This window comes from Monodelphis domestica, chromosome 5, assembly GCF_027887165.1.
Source record: "Monodelphis domestica isolate mMonDom1 chromosome 5, mMonDom1.pri, whole genome shotgun sequence".
NCBI lineage: Eukaryota > Metazoa > Chordata > Mammalia > Didelphimorphia > Didelphidae > Monodelphis > Monodelphis domestica.
Window position 1 is genome coordinate 279,191,370 of NC_077231.1, and position 22,892 is coordinate 279,214,261.

The 22,892-nt window shown below is 38.0% G+C and overlaps 2 pseudogenes; both read right to left on the minus strand.

Moving 5' to 3' along the window:
• Window positions 1-2,725: 2,725 nt before the first annotated feature.
• LOC100029025 (crooked neck-like protein 1) lies at window positions 2,726-4,104 on the minus strand (annotated as a pseudogene).
• Window positions 4,105-4,151: 47 nt separating this feature from the next.
• LOC100029042 (leucine-rich repeat protein 1-like) lies at window positions 4,152-20,839 on the minus strand (annotated as a pseudogene).
• Between the last annotated feature and the right edge of the window lie 2,053 nt (window positions 20,840-22,892).

Genomic DNA, 22,892 nt, shown 5'->3' on the forward strand with positions numbered 1-22,892 from the left:
CTCTTTGAGTTCAGATAGAAATGGTGCAAGGACAATTCAATATCCTACTAGTTAATGTTTTAGTAACTATTGAACAAGTGGATAAAATATTGCTTTTTGTGGACAGATGAGACTATCTGGATGTATGCACATCTATAAATTCACTGAAGGCACTGAGGATCCTTTTTATAGCAAAAAGGATGACAGATGACGTTCAATCACTGGTTCTTTTATTTTTTACCCCAATATATTTTTATTTAATATTTCTCAATAACAGGTGAATATTTTTTAACATTAAACTTTGTTTTAGTTCAAAATTCTCTCCCTTTCTCATTCTCCTCCCCCTAACCTTGAGGAGGCAAGCAATTTAGTAGAGATCATGCATATGAAATCCTACAAGATATATTTCCATTCTACCAGAATCCCTGGTTCTTTTTGCCTTATTGATTCAAGATTGAAAATTTCACTGTTTCCTATGACACATAAAAATCCATTTTACATCAGTCCGAGGAAGGTTTTCTATCACTAAGAAGTTTTTGAATGTATTTTTATGTAGAGTCATATAACTCAATGCCATAAATAAATATTATGTTGGCATATTATTTTGGTGTGACTTTCTCTAATTTGCAAGTCATACTTAATTCTGGTAAGAGCAGATAACAGTTAATAATTATGCCCAAGAAAAATCACAATGTATTTAGGCTGTTATCCTCCCTTAGAATCCATGTCTTACATCATTTTGGATGACTTTATTGGATTATTGGATGACTGAGCCCCAAACAAGTTATTCAGGTCCACTTTTTTTAATTTAATTTTTAATTATTAAATATTTTTCCATGTTTACACGATTCACTTTCTTTCCCTCTCCACTCCCAGATCCAACAAGCAATTCCACTGGGTTGTACAAATGTTATTACTTGATACTTATTTCCATATTATTCATTTTGGTATAAAGCAATTTTTAAAAATCCTGAACCTAAAATCACATAACCATCTACATGTGACAAGTGATGTCATATGTTCTCCTTTTGCATGTCTACTCCCATAGTTCTTTCTCTCAATGTGGTTAGCATTCTTTCCCATCAGACCTTCAGGAGTGTCCTCCTGGCTTGTTGCATTGCTACTAGTAGCACAGTCCATTACATTCCATAATATTTTCCTTTCTGTGTACAATGTTTTCCTGGTTCTGTTCTTTTCACTCTGCATCAGTTCACTGACGTTCTCCCAGTTCATATAGAAATCCTCCATGTCATCATTCCTTACAGCACAATAGTATTCCATCATCATCATATACCATAATTTGTTCAGCCATTCCCCAATCGATGGACAACCCCTCATTTTCCAATTTTTTGCCGCCACAACAAGTGTGGTTATAGATGGTTTTGTACAAGACTTTTTCCTTATCTCTGTGGGGTACAAACCTAGTAGTAGTAGTGGTATTGCTGGATCAAAGGGTGTGCATTCTTTTAAAGCCCTTTGCACATAATTTCAAATTGCCTTCCAGAATGGCTGGATGAATTCACAACTCCACCAGTAATGCATTAGTGTCCCAATTTTACCACATCCCCTCCAACATTGTATTTTCCTTTACTGTAATATTGGCCAGTCTGCTAGGTGTGAGGTGGTGCCTCAGAGATGTTTTAATTTTCTTTTCTCTAATTATGCGAGATTTAGAACACCTTTTTATGTGCTTATTGATAGTTTTGATTTCATCCTGTGAAAACTGCCTATTCACGTCCCTTAACCATTTGTCTATTGTGGAATGGCTTGATTTTTTTTTTTTTGTAAACTTGATTTAGTTCCTTCAATATTTGGGAAATGATACCTTCATTGTTGAAGCCCTTTTTAGAAACTTCTCTGCCACCTGGATCCTGAATCAAACAATCTCTTATATTCTGAGCAGCAAGAGGATCTTCAGGGTCTGGAGGTTTCTCCTTCTGTATGGACACCTCTCCTTTTTTTGTATCCTCTTGTTCTCCAGACGGAACAAAAGGGAGGACGTTCTGTTTGTAGTGAGGGCTGGTCTGAGCCAACTGGAAGAGCATGTCATTGGTCACTGGAGCCTTCCCCAGAGCACCAACTGGCTGAGTGCCATTGGAGTTAGAGATCTCTCCCTCAATATTCTGGAAGTAATATCCTTTGTTCACCTCTGGCTCTTACAGAAAGGGGAAGCCATTTCCTTGGCTGTGATGGGGATAGGGAGTAAATGACTAACTTCTGAGCCCAAATACATTTTTAAAAAATTTATGTCCTTTATTGACAATCTCTTAATATTCAGGCAAAATTTAAATGAATAGCATTTCAGAGGTACAAAGTTCCCCACAGATTTTTTTTTTAAACCCTTACCTTCCGTCTTGGAGTCAATACTGTGTATTGGCTCCAAGGCAGAAGAGTGGTAAGGGTAGGCAATGGGGGTCAAGTGACTTGCCCAGGGTCACACAGCTGGGAAGTGGCTGAGGCCAGATTTGAACCTAGGACTTCCCGTCTCTAGGCCTGGCTCTCAATCCACTGAGTTACCCAGCTGCCCCCTCCCCACAGATTTTTAAAAAATACATCACCCAAAAGTTTCCCAAGTCACAATGATTGCAGAGTAGAAATTTTGTATACATAAAAATAAAAATGTATTAACAAATAAAAATATATTAACAAATAAAAATGCACAAATAATGTATAAATTATGAATTAATGAATTAAAATGTATAAATAATGTAGGAATAAATATAAATTGTATGAATAAAGAAAACCATCAAAATGCACCAACATGGAGCCAGTCAAGTTTCACTCTTCTTCCCTGTCTCTGCCTTGGTCCTTGCTCTGTAGCATCCTTTTCTTGCTGCTCTTTCTTCCAACATTTGGCCATTGCCAGCAATTTGAGGTTGGGCTGGTCAGCAGCTTCCTCTGGAAAGATGTAATGGTGGTGCTCTTCCCAGCCAGCATCAGACCCATCTTCTGCCTGAACTTTTCTCCTCTTCTTCACTTGGTCTGGCATTAGCTTGTCTACTCTCTCCTTTTGAGATTCTGTCCCAAATTCATATTCAACGTTTCTCCAGGATTTTAATAACAGGAACCTTTCTTCCTTCTCTTCAGTTTCTCATCCTTTGGTTGACTTCTTCATATATTTGTCTGCATTGAGTTAAGCTTTCTTCAGTTCCTGCACACAGCTCAAACTGGGCAAAAAAACTGATCCATGCCTTAACATGCTGAGTTCATTGCAGCAATCTGCCGTAAAGACTTCTGGTTTTTTCATATTCTTCTTGTTGAATTTCAAAGTCAATGTACAATTTCCAAAGCACCTCTGGCATATCTAAGCATGGCTGGCTAATGGCCAACTCATATATTGCCCAAGCTCTCTCCATATCTCCGAGAATTGTCTCTAACTCTGCAAATTTGATCCATGAAGTGCAATTTTCTGGCGCAAATTCCAGGAACTTTTCATAAAGTTTCCGGCACCGATCAAATTCTCAAAGTTGCAGCTCTAATTCGATGTAGACTTTAAACAGTTTGGGGACACTTGCCAATAGAAGTTCCCAAAGTTCTTCTGGCTAATGGGAGATTTTTCTGTCTTATTTCAAATTGGGCACAGAGTAACCACATTTTGGCAAATGTAAACTTTTTGTGTGGAATCAGTTTTAAACAGGCTTGATATACCTGTCTGGTCCTCTCTGGATCCTTTGCCTCCAACTCCTCATAAAGTGCATAGTTGATCCAGAGGTGTATATATCGCTTCCAGTATCTCTTCTCTGGGATGGGTGGCACACTGGCAATGGCTCTTTCATACACCTCTCAGTCTTGATTCCCCATCACTTTCTACCAGGTGCAAATAATCGAACCAGGTATCATAATGGTTTGGCCTTTACTTGCTCTTCATATTGGAATCTCCTTTTGCTCAAAATGTCTTCAATACCTCACCTGTCCCCCAATTTTTTTTCAGAGATTGTATAATGTTTCAAGAGTTCTTGGGCTTGTTGCTGTGAAAGCCTGTCGAGGGCATGTTTGTAGATCACTCACTCATTCAAATTCTTTCTGTTTTTCCTCAAACTTTGCAAAAGCCACATAGAGATGTTGATCCATATGCTCATCCTCAATTGCTTTATGGGCCATTGCTTTATGGTCTTCTTCAGCCATTTTCAGGCTCTTCTGGGCTTCCTCTTGGGCCTTCCTGTGTGACTGCTCTAAAATGTTGTCTGGTGTGAGAATCCCAAACTTTCTGACTTGTTGAAATGCATCATCAGTTTCTGCAAACCATCTCCCTGGTTCTTCTTTCTCTGAACTGCCTGATTGCTGCGGTCAGGGTCCAGCCTCATTCGTGACTCCAGGGCTCCAGACTGGTGGTGAACGATCGGTCAAAATAAATAACAAAGGGAAGACAGTTTAATCATTTTGGACATGGGACTGCTTTGCATCTGACAGCTGTTCCACCATTCCCAGGCTTGGATTTTATTTTTATACTCATTTTCTTGGCATGCAGATTATATTACCTAACACACATGTTCAAAGAGATAATTGGAAAAGTGATAAACTTTTAACAAATCATTTGATTAACATTCTATATTCTTGCATTGTGATTAAAGACAGAATAAATATTGCACCTAAGATAAAGGTGGCTTGATTTTCTCATTGCCCTGTGAAAAGTTTTGAGCTTACAAACAAGGAAAATTACTTATTGCTTTTAATAAAATGGAATAATCAGCAGTTCTTAAAAGACAATTCAACAATCATATCACAATTCAAATTTAGACTGGTCATTTCTCAGGGTTTTTACTAGGGATTTCCTGAGTTACTGGTTTGTGTAATTGAGTCACTGAGGCATATTGAAGCTTAGTGTACCTGTACATATTGTATGGGCCTCTATGATTGATTTGTGTGCTGGTTCATAAGAAAGTTTTGGGCTTGGCCTGTAGCTGTGGTTTTGCTGGGAATGATGTACCTAAGTAAAGGCTAACCTGTGAGAGTCCTTTTGGGTTTGGGGTTGAGGGTCTGATCTTTTGGTGATGTTTTGGGGAATTAGGGTACAGGTGTCTTTCTCTTGCATTATTTCTTTTGAGACTAGGGGGAATAATAATCATATCAATTCATAGGTAAGGGGCATTGATGAAAGAGGTCATGTAAAAGGGGATAGAGTGGGCAGTAACATCTCGCCAGGGACCACTCTGTGGTCTCCCCAGCTACCACGTGTGACTGTCAAGGCGTCATGGTCTGATGGCCCCCAACATATCTCCCCCCTTTTTTAAATTTTTGAGCTGAAGAGACTTCAGTTCGATTTGGACTTGGAGAATGGTGGACCCTAGGTATCAGATGAGGACTGGAAAGCAAAAAAGAATGAGAAAAATTAAGACGAGCAAATCCATAACCAATATAGGTATAGGTCAAGCCACTGTTGGAGATGAGGGAAGAGATGCTGTCATAAAATGAATTTGCAATGGATGAGACTGAATAAAGGGAGGTACCAGAGTGACTGATATCCATGATTTTTCTGTGTAGTGTGAACTCCTGGTAGGGAAGGCTGCTGGTGATGCAATGAGTGCAGTGATATTCAATAAGGGGTGCAATGAAGGGTTTAGGATGGTTTAAACTGTTGGAAATTAATTGTAGGGCTTAAATGCCTGGACCATCATACCAGTCAATAGTCATATTAACAGGAAGCATAATAAAGGGTGGTTATTTAACAGAACAATGATAGCAGGAATGGAGGGATTAAAACAATTTGTTAAAATACATGCCAATTATTTCACAAAGCATTAAGGAGCATTCCAAACTCCTGATACATGTTCCATTTCAAATTTACACATTTGAAACTTTCTTTCCTAGTGCTCATAGCATTTTCACTTGTGAGCATTTTCCTAGATTGCACAAAGTCTTAGTGCTCAATCACCTTTCTTCCATAAATCTGGTACTAAAGTTTTGATACTAGAAGTTATTGAATCATTGCACTTTATTAAACAGCTAGTACTTATGAGTTTGCTTCTCAACTGTTTATTGTGTAGCTGCTTGAACTTAAAGCTAGTTTTTCCCAAGAAATGGGCTGGCTACCTATTTTCAATATTAAGAAAGACAGTTAATTCTCAATTTCATTTAACTAAGATGAAAACCATTCCTGATGTTTAGAAGTTTAAGTCATTTAGCCTTTTTGTTCACTTTAAACTTCAATGATATTAGATGCTTTCCCACTACTAGATTGGCATAAAATAACAATGCTTAATAAAAACAAAACAAAAAACCTTTCTTTAATCTTAAAAACCTGATGGACAGTTTGTAGCACTGAATCCTGAACCTTTATACGTTGTAGGATTCCAGCATCAGTCTCTGACCTGAGTCACAAAAGGCTTAGCCCTGGACTGGTCTGCCAACATTCCAATGTATAATTTATGAGCAGGCCATGTGGTCTTTGTTCTGGGAGCTTGAAAAGAGCGGGCTGAACTTACCACACCTCTAGCTTGTACGTCACGGATTTGTCAAGCCAATGTGAATCCTCTATATGTGTTACCTGCCTCTGACATCATTACATCAATAAAAAGTCAGGAAGGACGTGACCCTCTCTCTTCCCCTCTTCCTCTTTCTGTCTCTCACTCCTACCTGCCTGCTGGCCACATGGATCTCTCTAGTGATGGAGAGCCAGCGCACCTTTAAAGATTTTCCTCTTTATTCTCCTTCATCCATCTCACCTCACTCCTGATTCCTTGTTCATGCATTCTGGTCAATTTCTATCTTCCTGTATTGTGTGCCCAGCAAAGGAAGATAGAAGGGAAGTTGCATCCTTCCACAACAAGTTATGATCTGGTGTCTATCTCTATTCATCAACCTCTCCCCTTGGCTTATCTCTTCTCCAAATCATAATTCCTTTAGTTGTTCCCTTGCATGTAGCAATTGCAGGTAAATTGCTGCATACTTGGACTGAAATTGTGCTTAGTTTAACATAAAAGCACATAAACATCTATTCTAACTTAAATAAAGACCACACCATTAGGAAATCCAAATGAGAGATCAAACATCTTTCTGTTCTGTGGCCAGCAGAGGAGAAAAGGGGAAGTGTCAGAGATATGTTGACCTGCCTCTGTCTTTTCTAAAACAGAGTAAAATCTAATAATTCCTTTTCACTTTGTTAAGCTATTCTAGAGTTTAAGAAACTCACAATTCACACAAGTTCCTTTTTTAACCTCTTAACTCACTCTCTTCCCCACAGACATCCCCTGATATTTAGGAATGCAGGGAGACAGAGAAAGTTAACACATACATCAGAGGCTTTTTCCCAAGCTCCCAGTTGTTGTCTTTCTTTGTAAATCTGTGCTGTTGTGTGCACACAAACAGTAAAATAAACTTTGCTTCAGGTTTCAGGCAGTTCCAGGATCCCTTCTTTGTCCCCCCCCCCCCCACTCATTCTGAGTGTGGTCATCTCCAACCCCCACTTCCAGATCTTCAGAAGAGGTAGATGGGGTTTGGTATTTTCTTTAATAATTAAAATTAGACAAATTATCTTCCAACATTACAATAATGGCCATTTGTTGGTACAACAGAAAAATCATTTCTTTTCTACACAGTCCAATTCTCTACCTTAGGTACATTTTAAATTCCTTATTTTCATCCTTCTTGTGACTTTTTGAACTTCCTGGCTCATTCCAGATGTGTATCTGCATCAAAATCAAGAGGTCTAGGACCTTGTCAACCCCCTACTAGCAGGTGTTAGGCTGCAAAATCCTGAGACTTTCTGCCCTCAGATATCTGGCCAGCCAAACCCTAGTCTGCTTACTTTCAGAGTCATCAGGTTCTCACCCGAGTCTCACCTGAGAGATAAGAAAAAATGACTAGTTCATTCATCCTTGGACCTCCAGTCCAGAATATCTCGTGATTTAGCCAGGGTGTTTTAATCTTGCATATTTCAACAATAGGATCAGTTAAGAAATTAGGAGCTGGCTCTGCTTTTGAGGTAGCCATGCAAATAGGTCTCAATATTTCTCCTGTCATAGCCAGTTCTAGCTCTTTCTGAGCATGATCTCTCTGATTCCATGATCATCTATGGAGCTAAACAAGTCTTTGAAAGTTGAAAACAATTGGCTCCTCTCTCCTCATTTGATTCTTGAAGTCTTTCAAAAGCTCTTCCAAAAACTCTTTTAGGGCTGTGACCACTTCATATTTTTCTTTGAAGTTTTGTAGAGTGGCTGTTTGACTTCTTTGTCTTTAGAATTTGAACTCTGATCTTCTATTATCATAGTAACGATCTGTAGTTGGTATCTTTTCTGTAATTTAGATAGGTTAAATAGACTATTTCTTGGCTGTTAACTTTGTTTGGGTCAGATTCTGCTCCTTGAGTGTGTGTGGTGGGGAAGCTAATGTTTCAGGCTTCAGATATTTGTTTTTTTCAGAGCTCTCTCTGGGGATGTTTGAAATTTTGGAGCATCCAAGGCTGTGATCCAAGGTCAGATGTGGTCACTGCTCTTCTGGCTTATGCCTTGGTTTGAGAGACCTCAAGTACTCCTCTCCATTCTTGAGCCACAATCAGAATCTTCCTCTCCATGTCCACCACTGCAAATACTTTGACCCCCTACAGAAGGCATCACTGGCCTCCTTTCTGATGCATCCTTCATTTTACCCCTCTTCCCTGGCACCAAATCCAAGAACTCCACTCCTTGTGCATGGCTACAACTAGCAGGAATCCTGCTCCTCTGCAATTGCATTTGCTAGTGTGTGTTTCTCCTTGGGGATAAGATTCCCTGGCTCTATATGCGGTGCCCACAGTGGGACTCCCTCCAGTCTTACCCTGCTAGGCCACCCACCCTCAATCCCAGTCATTTGTGGGGTCAAAGTTCCTGACATAGCTGCCACCAAGGCTTGGTGTTTGTTGATGTGACAGTGATAGCACTTTGCTCCAGGCCAGACTACTAGCCTAACATCCTCCCAAGTTACCTTAGGTTGAATGACTGTTTTCCCCTTGATGTTCCATTATTTCTGGTGCTCTAAAATTCAATTTGATGTGTTATTAAGTTATTTGGAACAGAATTTGGGAGAGTCAGGCAATTTCCTTCTTTATTCTATCTAGCCATCAAGTACTTGAGCTTCGAAACTCCCTCAGCTTGATAGTTTTGCTTCCAAATTTTCTGTTTGTAATTGCCTTTCTCCATCTCTACTTTCTCATGTAGTACTCAGCCCATGGAGGGAAATCTATAAAATTGTGTAGAAAAAATCCTTTCCCCAGGCTCCTCCTCCCCAAACTCCTCCTTCGCTGCATCCCATTTTGTGTGTGTACATTTTGGGACTTAGACACCAACCTAGAGAGAGAGAGAAAGTATAGTCTGAGTGGAAGACGGTCTTGAGCTGGAGTGCTGGTGCCTGCTAGGTGCTTGTGGGTTTTTTGGCAGGCTTAGGAGGTTTGGTGACTTCAGATTGGGGCTTCCTGATTCAGCTCAGAGTATTATTTTAGGTCATATTTTCTGCCCCTTTCCTACATTTCCCTTTTTTTCTCTATAGCTCCATTTTTATTAAAACTTAATTGTTTAGAACTACTAGCAAACACCTGGCTTGAGAGTTAATTTTATAGAAAATTTATTATTACAAAATCACAGTAAGATAGAAGCCTGTCTTGTGGTTCAAACACCTTATTTTCTATCTGGTCTGATGCTCTTACAGCACCTTAGCTGTATAATTAGGTTCTCTCCTTCTGCCAGAATAGCCAAGTGGCAACTTTCAAATGAGCTGTTTGTCTCTTTCCTAGCTTTCTCCAGTGGTGACTTACAATCCCGGATTATTGTAAAAAGGCTTTCCAACTTGTGTTCTCCAGTTAAGGACTCATGTTGACTAGTAGAGCCTCATGACCATGTAGGGCTCAAACAGATAAGCTGATGGGAGGAAGGATTTTGCTGGAGTAGAGTCTATCAAACAGCCATCTGTAAACCTCCTCAGGATCAGGGTTGTGAGAGGACAGGTAGTGTGAGCAGCTAGAAGGCTCTTCTATATTGTAATATAGGTGCTGACTTTCCTCTATCTGTTGAGCTAGCTTTATAATGTTGAACTTTGGGCAGTGGCTAAATGATGCCTGTAGGCTCTCATTCATTCTTTTTTTTTTTTTAACAATAAAACCAAATGAGTTGTTTTCAAACCGTTGTTAACTTTTTAAATAAATAACTCATAATTCTATTCATCACATCAAGATACTTTACAAGGTAAAAAATAAATATCTAATGGTTAAGAATCATGTCAAGGGAAGGAGTCAAGATAGCCAAAAGGCTTCAGAAATTCAGACCTCTGAATACCCTTCCTTACTGATCACAAACTGAATGCTCCCAGGGGACTGAAAAACAAACGTAACAAGACAGAGCCAAGGAACCCTCCTGCTGGACTTATTTCAAAAGGTATGTGCCCCCCCCCAACCAAAAAAGAAAAAGCCAGAATCCGAGAACACTCGGGTTTAAGGGGAAGACAGAAGGAAGATCCCAGGACCCATTCCCCGCCCACCAAGAGCACTGAGCCTCCAGCGGCAGCAGGAACTTCTGGGTGGGCAAAGGTGCTGGTCTAGAGGGCATACCTTTTGAGAAGGGTTGTGCCAAGTTCAGAGCGCCCAACACAGATGACAGGGAAGGAGCTAGAGAGGGAGCACAGACCTGGCAGCCAGGCCAGATCTGTGGAGATCCTCCATATTTGCTCCAGCCTTCCAGGAAGTTTTGGGCTCAGAGCACACCCAGCCCAACTAAGCTGAACTTAATCCCAGCAAAAGTCTCCAGAACTCAGGGAAGCCCAGGATCCACACCCATCCTCATTGACTGCTGGACTTTAATCCAATCAAAAGCCTCCAGAGGACAGGGAAGCTCAAACCCCAACTAACCTCCATCAGAGACTACACAGAGAGATCTCTTGTTAAACCTCCAAGAGGGGAGACTGACAGAAGCCCCCAAAACAAAAAAAAAAGAGCGGAGCAAGAGCAGACAAATATGGGGAGTAAAGAAGGGGTGAATTTGAGCAAACAACAGAAAAAGAAGAAAGAAACTACAATAGACAGCTGCTACTCAGCAAACAGAACAGAGGGGGAGAGATCAGCAAATGATGAATCAGAAATCCCAGTGAATTGGATACAGGCTATGGAAGAACTCAAAACACAATTTAGAGAGGCTAAAGAAAATTGGGAAAAGAACTTAAAAACTAAGATAAATCACCTGGAAACAGAAAATAGTTTCTTGAAAACCAAAATCAACCAACTGGAAAATGAGTCAAAGGAGATTAAAGATGAGGTGAAGAAGATGAAAGATGAGAAAAAGGAGATTAAAGACGAGGTAAAGAGGATATAAGATGACCTCCAAAGAAAATGAGACCAGAAGGAAAAGGATGACCAAAAAGCCAGGGATGAAATCCAATCTTTAAGAACCAGAATACAACAACTAGAATTAAGTGACCTCACAAGGCAGCAGGACACGATAAAAGAAAATGAAAAAAAATGAAAAAATTGAGGAAAATATGAAGCATCTCATTCACAAAACAGATGATTTAGAAAATCGTTTGAGAAGAGACAATTTAAGAATCATTGGTCTACCAGAAGACCATGACAAAAGAAAAATCCTCGACATAATACTACAGGAACTTATTCAGGAAAACTGTCCTTATATCCTAGAAAGAATCCACAGATCACTGCCTGTATTTAATCCCCAACTGACAATACCCAGGAATGTTATAGCCAAATTAAAAAACTATCAGACCAAAGAAAATATATTACAAGATGCCAAGAAGAAGCAATTCAGATACCATGGAAACACAGTGAGGATAACGCAGGATCTGGCTGCATCCACGCTGAAGGACCGAAAGGCATGGAATATGATATTCCAGAAAGCAAGAGAACTAGGTCTACAAGCAAGAATAAAATACCCTGCAAAACTGATTATGTTCTTATAGGGGAAAGTATGGTCTTTCAACACAATAGAAGAATTGCAAGCTTTCATAAAGAAAAGACCAGACCTGAGCAGAAAATTTGATGTCCAAGCACAGAACTCAAGAGAATCATCAAAAGGTAACTTAAAAAGAGGGGAAAAAAGAAAAAGAAAACAAAACAACAAAAAAAATTTAAGAGGCTCAGTAAGTTAAAATGACATGTATCCCTATAAGAAAAGAGGTCATTGGTAACTCTTAAAAACTGTTGCAATCACCTGGGTGCTAGAAGAATTACAGTTAGAAGGAACAGTGACAAACTGTAGAGGATGAAAGGACAAAACATAAATAGGTATACAGATATATGCATGCATAAAAAAGAGAAAAGAAACAAATGGGGGTAAATTTATATGTCACAAAGAAGCTCATGGCAGGAGGGGGGAGAACATCAATACACTGAAAGGGTAAAGAGGTTGGAGATAGGAAACACGCAACTCTTATGTGCTTTGAAACTGACCCAAAGAGGGAAGAACTATCTAATCCATTGGGGCAGAGAATAGATTTGCACCCTATAGGGGAGTAGAAGGGTAAAAAACAGACTGGTGGGGATGGAAGCAGTACAAGGGAGGGAGAGAGTGGGGGGACAATTTTAAAAAGACTACAGGGGAAAATAAGGGGGGGAATAAGAAGGGAGGGGGTAGAAAGGGAAGTAAAATAAGGGTGGGGAACTAGGGAGACTGATTATAAACAAATATTGGTGTAGAAGGAAATAGTGAAAGAAGAAAAGGCAGGACTCGGAGTAGAAATCAAAATGCTGGGAAATACACAGCTAGTAATCATAACTCTGAATGTGAATGGAATGAACTCATCCATAAAATGCAAGTGAATAGCAGAGTGGATTAGAATCCAAAACCTACCATATGCTGTCTGCAAGAAACACACATGAGGAAGGTAGATACACATAGGGTGAAATTAAGAGGATGGAGGCAAATCTATTGGGCATCAACTGATAAAAAGAAGGCAGAAGTAGCAATCATGATATCTGACAAAGCCAAAGTAAAAATAAATCTAGTTAAAAGAGATAGGGAAGGAAATTACATCCTGATAAAAGGCAGTATAGACAATGAGGAAATATCTGTATTCAATATGTATGCACCAAATGGAATAGCATCCAAATTTCTAAAGGAGAAACTAGAGGAGCTCAAGCATGAAATAGATAGAAAAACAATACTAGTAGGAGATCTGAACCTTCCTCTATCCAAACTAGATAAATCAAACCAAAAAATAGAGGTGAGAGAAGCGAATGAAATCATAGAAAAATTAGACAGAATTAGAAAAATTAGTAGACACGTGGAGAAAAATAAATAGGGACAAAAAGGAATATAACTTTTCAGCAGCACATGGTACATTCACAAAAATTGGCCATGTATTGCAAACAAATGCAAAAGGGCAGAAATAATAAATGCAACTTTCTCAGACTACAATGCAATGAAAATAATTAGTAAGGGTACATGGAGAGATAAAACAAAAATTAATTGGAAATTAAACAATATGATTCTCCAAAACTGGCTAGTTAAAGAACAAATCATAGAAACAATAACTTCATTGAAGAAAATGAAAATGGTGAGACATCCTTTCAAAACCTATGTAAACCTTAAAATTTCTTAGACTTATGAATGTTGGAAATTTCCCCATTGGGAAATTTCATACTTGAAAAAATTTCCTACTGATAGTAGGAACTCTATTGGAATGTGAAACTCCTTGGCATGGGAGGATCCTTCTCCTCCCTACTTAAGACTACTTTAGGACAGAAACCTTTTGCTAAACAATGGAAAGGGCTTTGACCTATGCTTAAGCATAGAACAGGAAGTTCTTTGAGTCATGATTGATTTTAGAATTGATACAATAGAGATACTTGGAATGACAGAACCAGGTCTTGGAAAATACAATCTCCACCTTACTCAGAGTAACAGGATTTAGGAAGGGCTGCAGCAAAAGATCAAGATTTAATTATTTGAGAATATGACCTTCAACAGACATGTGCAAAGGAGACAGACCTCTGGGCGGTCCTGGGTTAAGCTAGAGCCACCATTGGCACAGGGACGACATGGACAGTGATTGGTAGATGTGAGAACTGAGGGGAGGGAACTTAGGTTTTTCGCTTAAAGATAGCGGGGTCTGAGGACTGAGGAGGTGGCTCTGAATGAGAACTGAGGAGATTGCTCGGAAGGAGAACGGAGGAGGAGAAAGTTGATGCTCTGAAGGAGGGCTGAGAGGAGAGAGGTCTTGGAGGGACAGCTCCTGGAGAGGTCTTGAAGGAGGCAGTGGAAGGAGAACTCAGGAGGAGTCAGGAGGAGAATTCTTTAGAAACATTTCTTGAAAGGAGGCTCTCTTGAAGGTGGAGCCTGAGGTTGGCATGAGAAGCTTTACCTAGAGAGATCTTGGGTGAGTGATAAAACCAACTGACTGATTTATCTCTTAGGACTGAGGTCTAGGCCTTATTGGCTTGAGACCTTTCATTCTTATTCCTTTCTTACTTTCTCTCTTTTTCTATTGATTAATCAGTGTATTATAAATTAAATTTCTCTATAAAACCCAGTTGGCTTGGGCATATTCATAAATTGGGAATATATTCCCTGGCGACCATCTTATATTTATATAAAACCAAGATACAGTAGAAATTTCAGTGGTCATAATTGATATATATATATATTTCCCTTGCTCCCCAACATTTTAATTATCACAGTTTATGGCTCCCACTCTCTTATCTACAACTATTTAATGCTCAAAACTATTTTAAATCTAACACCTATGGGATGCATCCAAAGCAGTACTCAGGGGAAATTTACATCCTTGAGTTCATGTATAAACAAATTAAGAAGGGCAGAGGTCAATGAATTGGGCATGCAAATTAAAAAACCAGAAAGTGAACAAATTAAAAATCCTCAGATGAAGACTAAATTAGAGATCTTAAAAATCAAAGGAGAAATTAATAAAGTGGAAAGTCAAAGAACTGTTGATTTAATAAATAAGACTAGAAGCTGGTACTTTGGAAAAACAAATAAAATAGACAAAGTACTAGTCAGTCTAATTAAAAAAGGAAAGAAAAAAACCAAATTGACAGTATCCAAGATGAAAAGCAAAGACCTCACCTCTAATGAAGAGGAAATTAAGGCAATCATTAAAAACTACTATGACCAATTATATGGCAACAAATATGGCAAACTAGGTGATATGGATGAATATTTAGAAATATATAAATTGCCTAGACTAAAAGAGGAAGAAATAAATTACCTAAACAATCCCATATCCGAAAAAGAAATTGAACAAGCCATCAAAGAACTCCCTAAGAAAAAATCACCAGGTCCAGATGGATTCACAAATGAATTCTATCAAACATTCAAAGAACAACTAATCCCAATATTATACAAACTATTTGACAGAATAAGCTAAGAAGGGATTCTACCAAATTCTTTTTACGACACAAATATGGTACTGATCCCAAAGCCAGCAGGTTAAAAACAGAGAAAACCATAGGCCAATCTCTCTAATGAATATAGATGGAAAAATCTTAAATAGGATACTAGCAAAAAGACTCCAAGTCATCACAAGGGCCATCCACTATGATCAGGTAGTATTCATACCAGAAATGCAAGGATAGTTCAATATTAGGAAAACTATCCACATAATTGACCATATTAACAAGCAAACTGACAAAATCACATGATTATCTCAATAGATGCAGAAAAAGCCTTTGATAAAATACAACACCCATTCCTATTGAAAACACTAAAAAGCATAGGGATAGAAGGGCCTTTCCTAAAAATAATAAACAGTATATATCTGAAACCATCAGCAAACATCATCTGCAATGGGGATAAACTCGAAGTTTTCCCAGTAAGATCAGGAGTAAAACAAGGATGCCCATTATCATCTCTATTATTTAACATTGTACTAGAAACACTAGCAGTAGCAATTAGAGAAGAAAAAGCAATTGAAGGTATTAAAATTGGCAATGAGGAGACCAAGCTGTCACTCTTTGCAGATGATATGATTTACTTAAAGAATCCTAGAGAATCAACCAAAAAGCTAGTTGAAATAATCAACAACTTTAGCAAAGTTTCAGGGTACAAAATAAACCCACGTAAGTCATCAGCATTTCTACATATCTCCAACACATCTCAGGAGCAGGAATTAGAGAAATTCCATTTAAAGTCACCAGAGACAATAGGAAACACTTAGGAATCTATCTGCAGAGACAAACACAGGAAATATATGAACACAACTACAAAACACTCTCCACACAATTAAAACTAGATCTAAACAATTGGAAAAACATTGCTCATGGGTGGAAAGAGCTAACATAATAAAAATGACCATTCTATCCAAACATCTATTTAGTGCCATACCCATTGAACTTCCAAAAACCTTTTTACTGAATTAGAGAAAACCATACAAAATTCATCTGGAATAACAAAAGATCAAGGATATCCAAGGAAATAATGAAAAAAAAATACAAAGGAAGGTGGCCTTGCAGTCCCAGATCTCAAACTATATTACAAAGCAGTGGTCATCAAAACAATTTGGTAGTGGATAAGACAGAAAGGTGGATCAGTGGAATAGACTTGGTGTAAATGACCTCAGCAAGACAATATATGATAAACCCAAAGATCCCAGCTTTTGGGTCAAAAATCCACTATTTGATAAAAACTGCTGGGAACATTGGAAGACGGTGTGGGGTGTGAGGTGTTGATACAAACCTAATCTCTCCCATGCTAAGATAAACTCATAATAGGTGAATGACTTGAACATAAAGAAGGAAACTAAGTAAATTAGGTGAACACAGAATAATATATGTGTCAGACCTTTGGGGAGGGAAAGATTTTAAAACCAAGCAAGACTTAGAGTCACAAAATGTAAAATAAATAATTTTGACAACATCAAATTAAAAAGGTTTTTTACAAACAATAACAATGTAACTCAAATTAGAAGGGAAGCAACAAATTGGGAAACCATCTTCATAACAAAAACCTCTGACAAAGGTTTAATTACTCAAATTTATAAAGAGCTAAACCAGTTGTACAAAAAATCAAGCCATTCTCCAATTGAAAAATGGGCAAGGGACATGAATAGACAGTTTTCTGCTAAAGAAATCAAAACTATTAATAAGCACATAAAAAAGTGCTCTAAATCTCTTATAATCAGAGATGCAAATCAAAACAACTCTGAGGTATCACCTCACACCTAGCAGATTGGCCAACATGACAGCAAAGGAAAGTAATGAATGCTGGAGGGGATGTGGCAAAATTTGGACGCTAATTCATTGCTGGTGGAGTTGTGAATTGATCCAACCATTCTGGAGGGCAATTTGGAACTATGCCCAAAGGGTGCTAAAAGACTGTCTGCCCTTTGATCCAGTCATAGCATGGCTGGTTTTTACCCCAAAGAGATAATAAGGAAAAAGACTTGTACAAGAATATTCATAGCTGCGCTCTTTGTGGTGGCCAAAAATTGGAAAATGCGGGGATGCCCTTCAATTGGGGAATGGCTGAACAAATTGTGGTATATGTTGGTGATGGAATACTATTGTGCTCAAAGGAATAATAAAGTGGAGGAGTTCCATGGAGACTGGAACACCTCCAGGAAGTGATGCAGAGCGAGAGGAGCAGAACCAGGAGAACATTGTACACAGAGACTGATACACTGTGGCACAATAGAAAATAATAGACTTCTCCATTAGTGTCAATGCAATGTCCCTGAACAATCTGTAGGGATCTAGGAGAAAAAAACACTATCCTCAAGCCAAGGACAAACTGTGGGAGCAAAAACACCGAGGAAAAGCAACTCCTTGACTACAGGGGTTGAGGGGATATGATTGAGGAAACACTAAATGAGCACCCTAATTCAAATACCAACAACAAGGAAATGGATTCAGAGCAAGGACACATGTGATACCCAGTGGAATCCTGTGTCGGCTAAGGGAGGGGTGGGGGGGGGGAGGAAAAGAAAATGATCTGTTTCCAATGAATAATGTATGAAAATGACCAAGTAAAAGAATGTTTAAAAATTAAAAAAAAAATCATGTCAAGGACAAGGTGAACGTGAAACTCAGGGTGAATCTAAGTAATAAGACATATAACAGGAGTTGAGTGAAAATATCAGTGCTTTCTACTCCACACCTAGTCATTATCACACAAATAATATTCCTGAAGAGTTACTTATAGCTAGTCACATTTAGAAATCTTTATGTAGTGTGCCTCACTTGACATTTTTTCACTACACTTAGAACTCATGTAGTTCTCTAAAAGCATTTTGCTCTATACATAAAAAGTTGTTACAGAATCTAACAAAATCTAAGAAAGTAAGTGTTAATTAAGCTTTAGGCTAAAATTAAACTCATTATAAAAGCCAATATAGAATTTTACTCCAAAGTTATGAAAATACATTTTTTTCTTTTTCAATCTGACATTAGTTAACCTATTTGTGATACATATTACACTTATAATTGAATTCATATAAGGAAGCATAAAATTAAGATTTAATCTCTGGACAAAATTTTATAAGTCTATTACCTATTACTTTTTGTTGATCTATCCAAGAATTGCGAAGTAACATGTTAATGAACGAAAGTAACAGAATGGGTCCTTCGGTACCACCCATATTATCTACTAGCACCACAGAGTGAGCAACATAGTGAGGATTCATAGTAATAGTTGCTTGAATAAAGAGCTTAGACAGGATTTTCCACATTCACAGGATTTTGATGTATCCAAATCTCGACGAAGATGAAAAGGAATGATATGAGAAGCACAGGGAGTTCTGTTGGAAAGGTAGATTTAAAAAATGTTATTAAAAAAAGGTGCAGATGTGATGTCATAAAGGTTTGACTTGCAATGAGATTCTACAAACCAAACACAGTCATAACTGTCACAATGATGCAAAGGTTGTTCAATAATTCATAAGTGAATAAAAAAATAAAAAATTGAAAAGTTCCCTAACTTGTTAAGCTAGAAAGCTATAGGTCAGAAATCTATTCTCCTCTGTGTTTCCCCTCTACTCTCACAGGTTTTAATGCTTTCATAAAGGAACTTAAATGTAATATAAATCAGGAAAACTTACTATGTTTACTTTACTGGCTGAGGAAGTATGGCTGCTCTTAACTTGTTGCAGAATTAACAAATGTTAAGATATTTGGCAAGAAGTTTCTTCCTAATACCTGAATTCATCCCTATGTCAATTTAATGGACTATCTTGTTTATATTCATGGGGAGGATATGTAAAATTTCACCCCACAGTTTAATTTAAGTAAATAAATTAGATAAGGCTAGTTAACTAATATAAAGATATAGCAGCTATATATATGCTGGGTCTGGAGTCAAGAAGATCCAAGTTCAAAAAGACCTAAGTTCAAATGTAACCTCAAACACTAGTCAATGTGTGACTCAAGGCAAGTTACTTAGCCCTGTGTGTCTCAGTTTCTTCATCTGGCAAACAAGCTGGAGAAGTAAATGGCAAACCATTCCATTTTCTATGCCAAGAAAACCCCAAATGGGTCATAAAGAGTTAAGATACTGAAACAAATGAAAGACAACAATTACTAATGTTTCAATTATTTCTAGTTTTCTTAAGATTAAAATGAACCTCTCTAAGTCTTTTTTTTAATAGCTATCAAGTTAACCCTTCCCTTTAAAAAAAGGTACTGCACCTAAGTCATTCAACTGACCAATTTCTTTTTCTAAGCTTGTGTTCTGACTCCATTTCAATGAACTGTTTGTCTTTCCTATTGTGCATTTGCCTCTCTTAAAACTTCATTTTAGTCTTTCCTCCAACCATTTCCCCAATTTGTCAAATTTGTTCTGAATTCTCCAAGAGTTAATTCTACTAAAATAAAAATAAAAACAAAGACAAACAAACAATAACCAAAACAAAGGAAATATTTTTTTGCCTCATTCAAATCAATGAATGAATAAAATATTGCTACAGGTCAAAAAGTAGTAAATGAACTACTGGTTATCTTTCCAGCATCACCTTTTTCCTAGTTAATATCTTACCTATCTCATTGACAAGACAAGAACAACAACAAATACCATCACCAATCTTTTATAATTTTCAAAAAACACCAACTATGTTAAGAAATTCTTACCTATAACTTAATACAGCCCGTGCAGAAGTTTCCAATAATGTTAATGGTATCATCAACTGTATATTAGGAATTGGGAGATTAGGTTGTTCAAAAACATTTCCAAAAAGATCCAAGTACTCAAGGGATAACTTTTTAAAACTACTGGGCAAAACCGGAAGCTTGTTTCGAGCAGCTGACCAAAATCGCAGGTTACTCAGTTGGCCTATCTTGAATGGACCACGTATCAATTGTCATCAAGTTTCAAATCTATAAGTTCCTGGAGTTGACAACTGCAGAGGGAGAGCTTTAATTTTGTTCTGGCTGAGATCCAAACTTTGAAGAGACTTCTGGAGTGTGGAAGAACATAAAACTTCACTGAATGTCTCCAAATGATTGTCATTCAGGATAAGCTCTTGAAAGTTGACAAGGTCCTCAATTGTTGCTGGTAGTTTTTTTATGTGGTTGTGACTCAAGTCTAATTTCTTAAGCTTTTTGAGGCAAAGCATTCACATATCAATTCGACCAAGTCTGCAATAGGAAGCCTGAAGATGTTCTAAGGAATAAGGGAAATTCTTGGTTAAGGGATAATCTTTTTTGGATGTAATGACCATTTTCGTTTTTGGTTTTTCAACTTCTGAAGTCTTCAGGGGTGCCAGAGTTAAAAGTGGTACTGTTTCAACTGCACAGCTGAAATAGCCCCCAAAAGACTAAAGATGGAAGAATTAAAAAGAGATAAACTCCTGTCCGCATTTTTAGGGGACAGACCTGGCTTCCCTTCCCCCAGGGAAGCTTAGCTTGGGGGGGCAGGAGACAAAGAGGAATTTCAGGGATATCAAAGGGCCAGTGAACTAACGTTGGGCTAAGTGAAGATAAACACTCCTTGGATAACAGCCCCATGGTAAATCCCCAGTTTGGACTGGGGAGGTATCAGGGAAGAGGGATTTCCCTAGATTGGATTTGAGTTTCTCTCAGCTTTTGAGCTGAGGCCAGGCCTCACAGACTGGTGGAGGGTTTCTGTTATTCCTTTTCAAGAGTGGAGTTCAGCCTCACTCGCAACTTCAGGAGTTCCTGACAGGTGGCGAACAATCAGTCAAGAAAATAACAAATGGAAGACAGCTTAATCATTACGGCCATGGGACTGCTTTGAATCTGATAGCTACTCCTCTATCCCCATGCCTGGTGTTTATTTTTATACCTATTTTCTTGGCATGCATATCACATTACCCAATACACATGTTCAAAGAAAGATAATTGGAAAAGTGATACATTAACTTCTAACAAATCACTTGTTTAACATTCTATATTCTTATATTGTGATTACAGACAGCATAAAGGTTCCACACAAGACAAATGATTTCATCACAGGTGGCTTGATTTTCTCATTACCTTGTGAGAAACAAGGAAAATTACTTATTGCTTTTAACAAAATGGAATAATTAATTAGAAGTTCTTAAAAGACAATTCAACAATCATATCATTGAGATTGAGGGGTACTGGGAACACAATTCAAATTTAGACTGGTCATTTCTCAGGGTTCTTACTAGGGAGTTTCTGAATTGCTGATTCATAAAATCAAGTCACTGAGGCATCTTGAAGCTTGATGTACTTGTACTTATTGTATTGACCTCTATGATTGATTTGTGGGCTGACTTCATGAGAATAGGTTTCTGTGAGTGGGAAAGTTTTGGGCTTGACTTGTAGCTGCAGTTTTGCTGGGAATTACGTACCTACATAAAAGTTAACCCATGATAGTCTTTTGGGATTGGGTTTGAGGGTCTGATCTTTTGGTGATGTTTTTGAGAATTAAGGTACAGGTATTTTGCTCTTGCATTATTTCTTTTGAGATTAGGTGGAATAATTATCATGTCAATTCATAGGTAAGGGGCATTGATGAAAGAAGTCAGTGCTTGTGGGATCCACCTCTCCTCCTAAGAGGGTGTAAACTCTTATCAGAAGGATTCACAAGATTCTGACTGATTGAAATAAAAGGGTGGAAATCTCTAAGTACTTGATTGAATTAAGATAAAGAAATTTCTTTTCACACCTCCATCTCCTTGTTGGTTCTTTCACTCCAGTATTTGGTTTGGGGTATTATTCTAAAATTTGTTGAAGAGGATTCTCTTGGTGGTTTCAAGTTTTCCCTGCTTTACTCTGCCATCTTGGTTCTGCTCCCTCTTTACATCATTCTTTTTGAGCAAGAATGGAGCTAAAATGTACTCATTCTGTTAAAATTAAATTTTATCTGCTAAAAGTATTATATTTTTATGAGGTTTATTAAAGATTAAGAAATAAAGAAAATACAAAATAAGAAATCACATGCCTAGGCACAGAACCCATTCACAACCACTTACTCTACTTCTTGCCTGCTAGGTAGAAAGCCGAGTGTGCTTAGAAGTGGAAGCAGAGCAAGTAGGCGGTACAGTCAGTTTAAATACAATTTTTGTTCTCAGCCCAGGTGGGAATTCAGGTGAGATTTTAGGGAATTCTGGGAACTACCAAGGACTTCTGGAAATTGAAGTCTGGGGTTCAAATCTCCATTTTTACAATTCAGAGGAGAGAGGCATGAGGCAGAAGAGACAGGGCAGATCTGAAGCTGCAACTGATATAGAGAGTGGCAGTCATATCAGGGCTTAAAACTACTAACTGTCCAAATTCTTCCACAGATGTGGAACAGATACTACCTTTTTCACAGGTGTGACAAGAGTCTAGAAAGGAAAAATAATGGCAGTGTCCAGTAATCAATTTTAGAACTAGGAGTGATTGCCACTGGATCATAGTTTCTTAAGCTGTGAAATGAAGGGATTGAATTAAATGGCTTCTGAGATCCCTTGTAGTTCAGTGGTGTGTTAAATGTAATGGTTGGATGCAGTTTATTTACCAAAATAGAGGGGAAACAATAAAGTAGAGAATTTGAAAGAGGTTGGAGAAAATACCTATATTAGTCCTAATC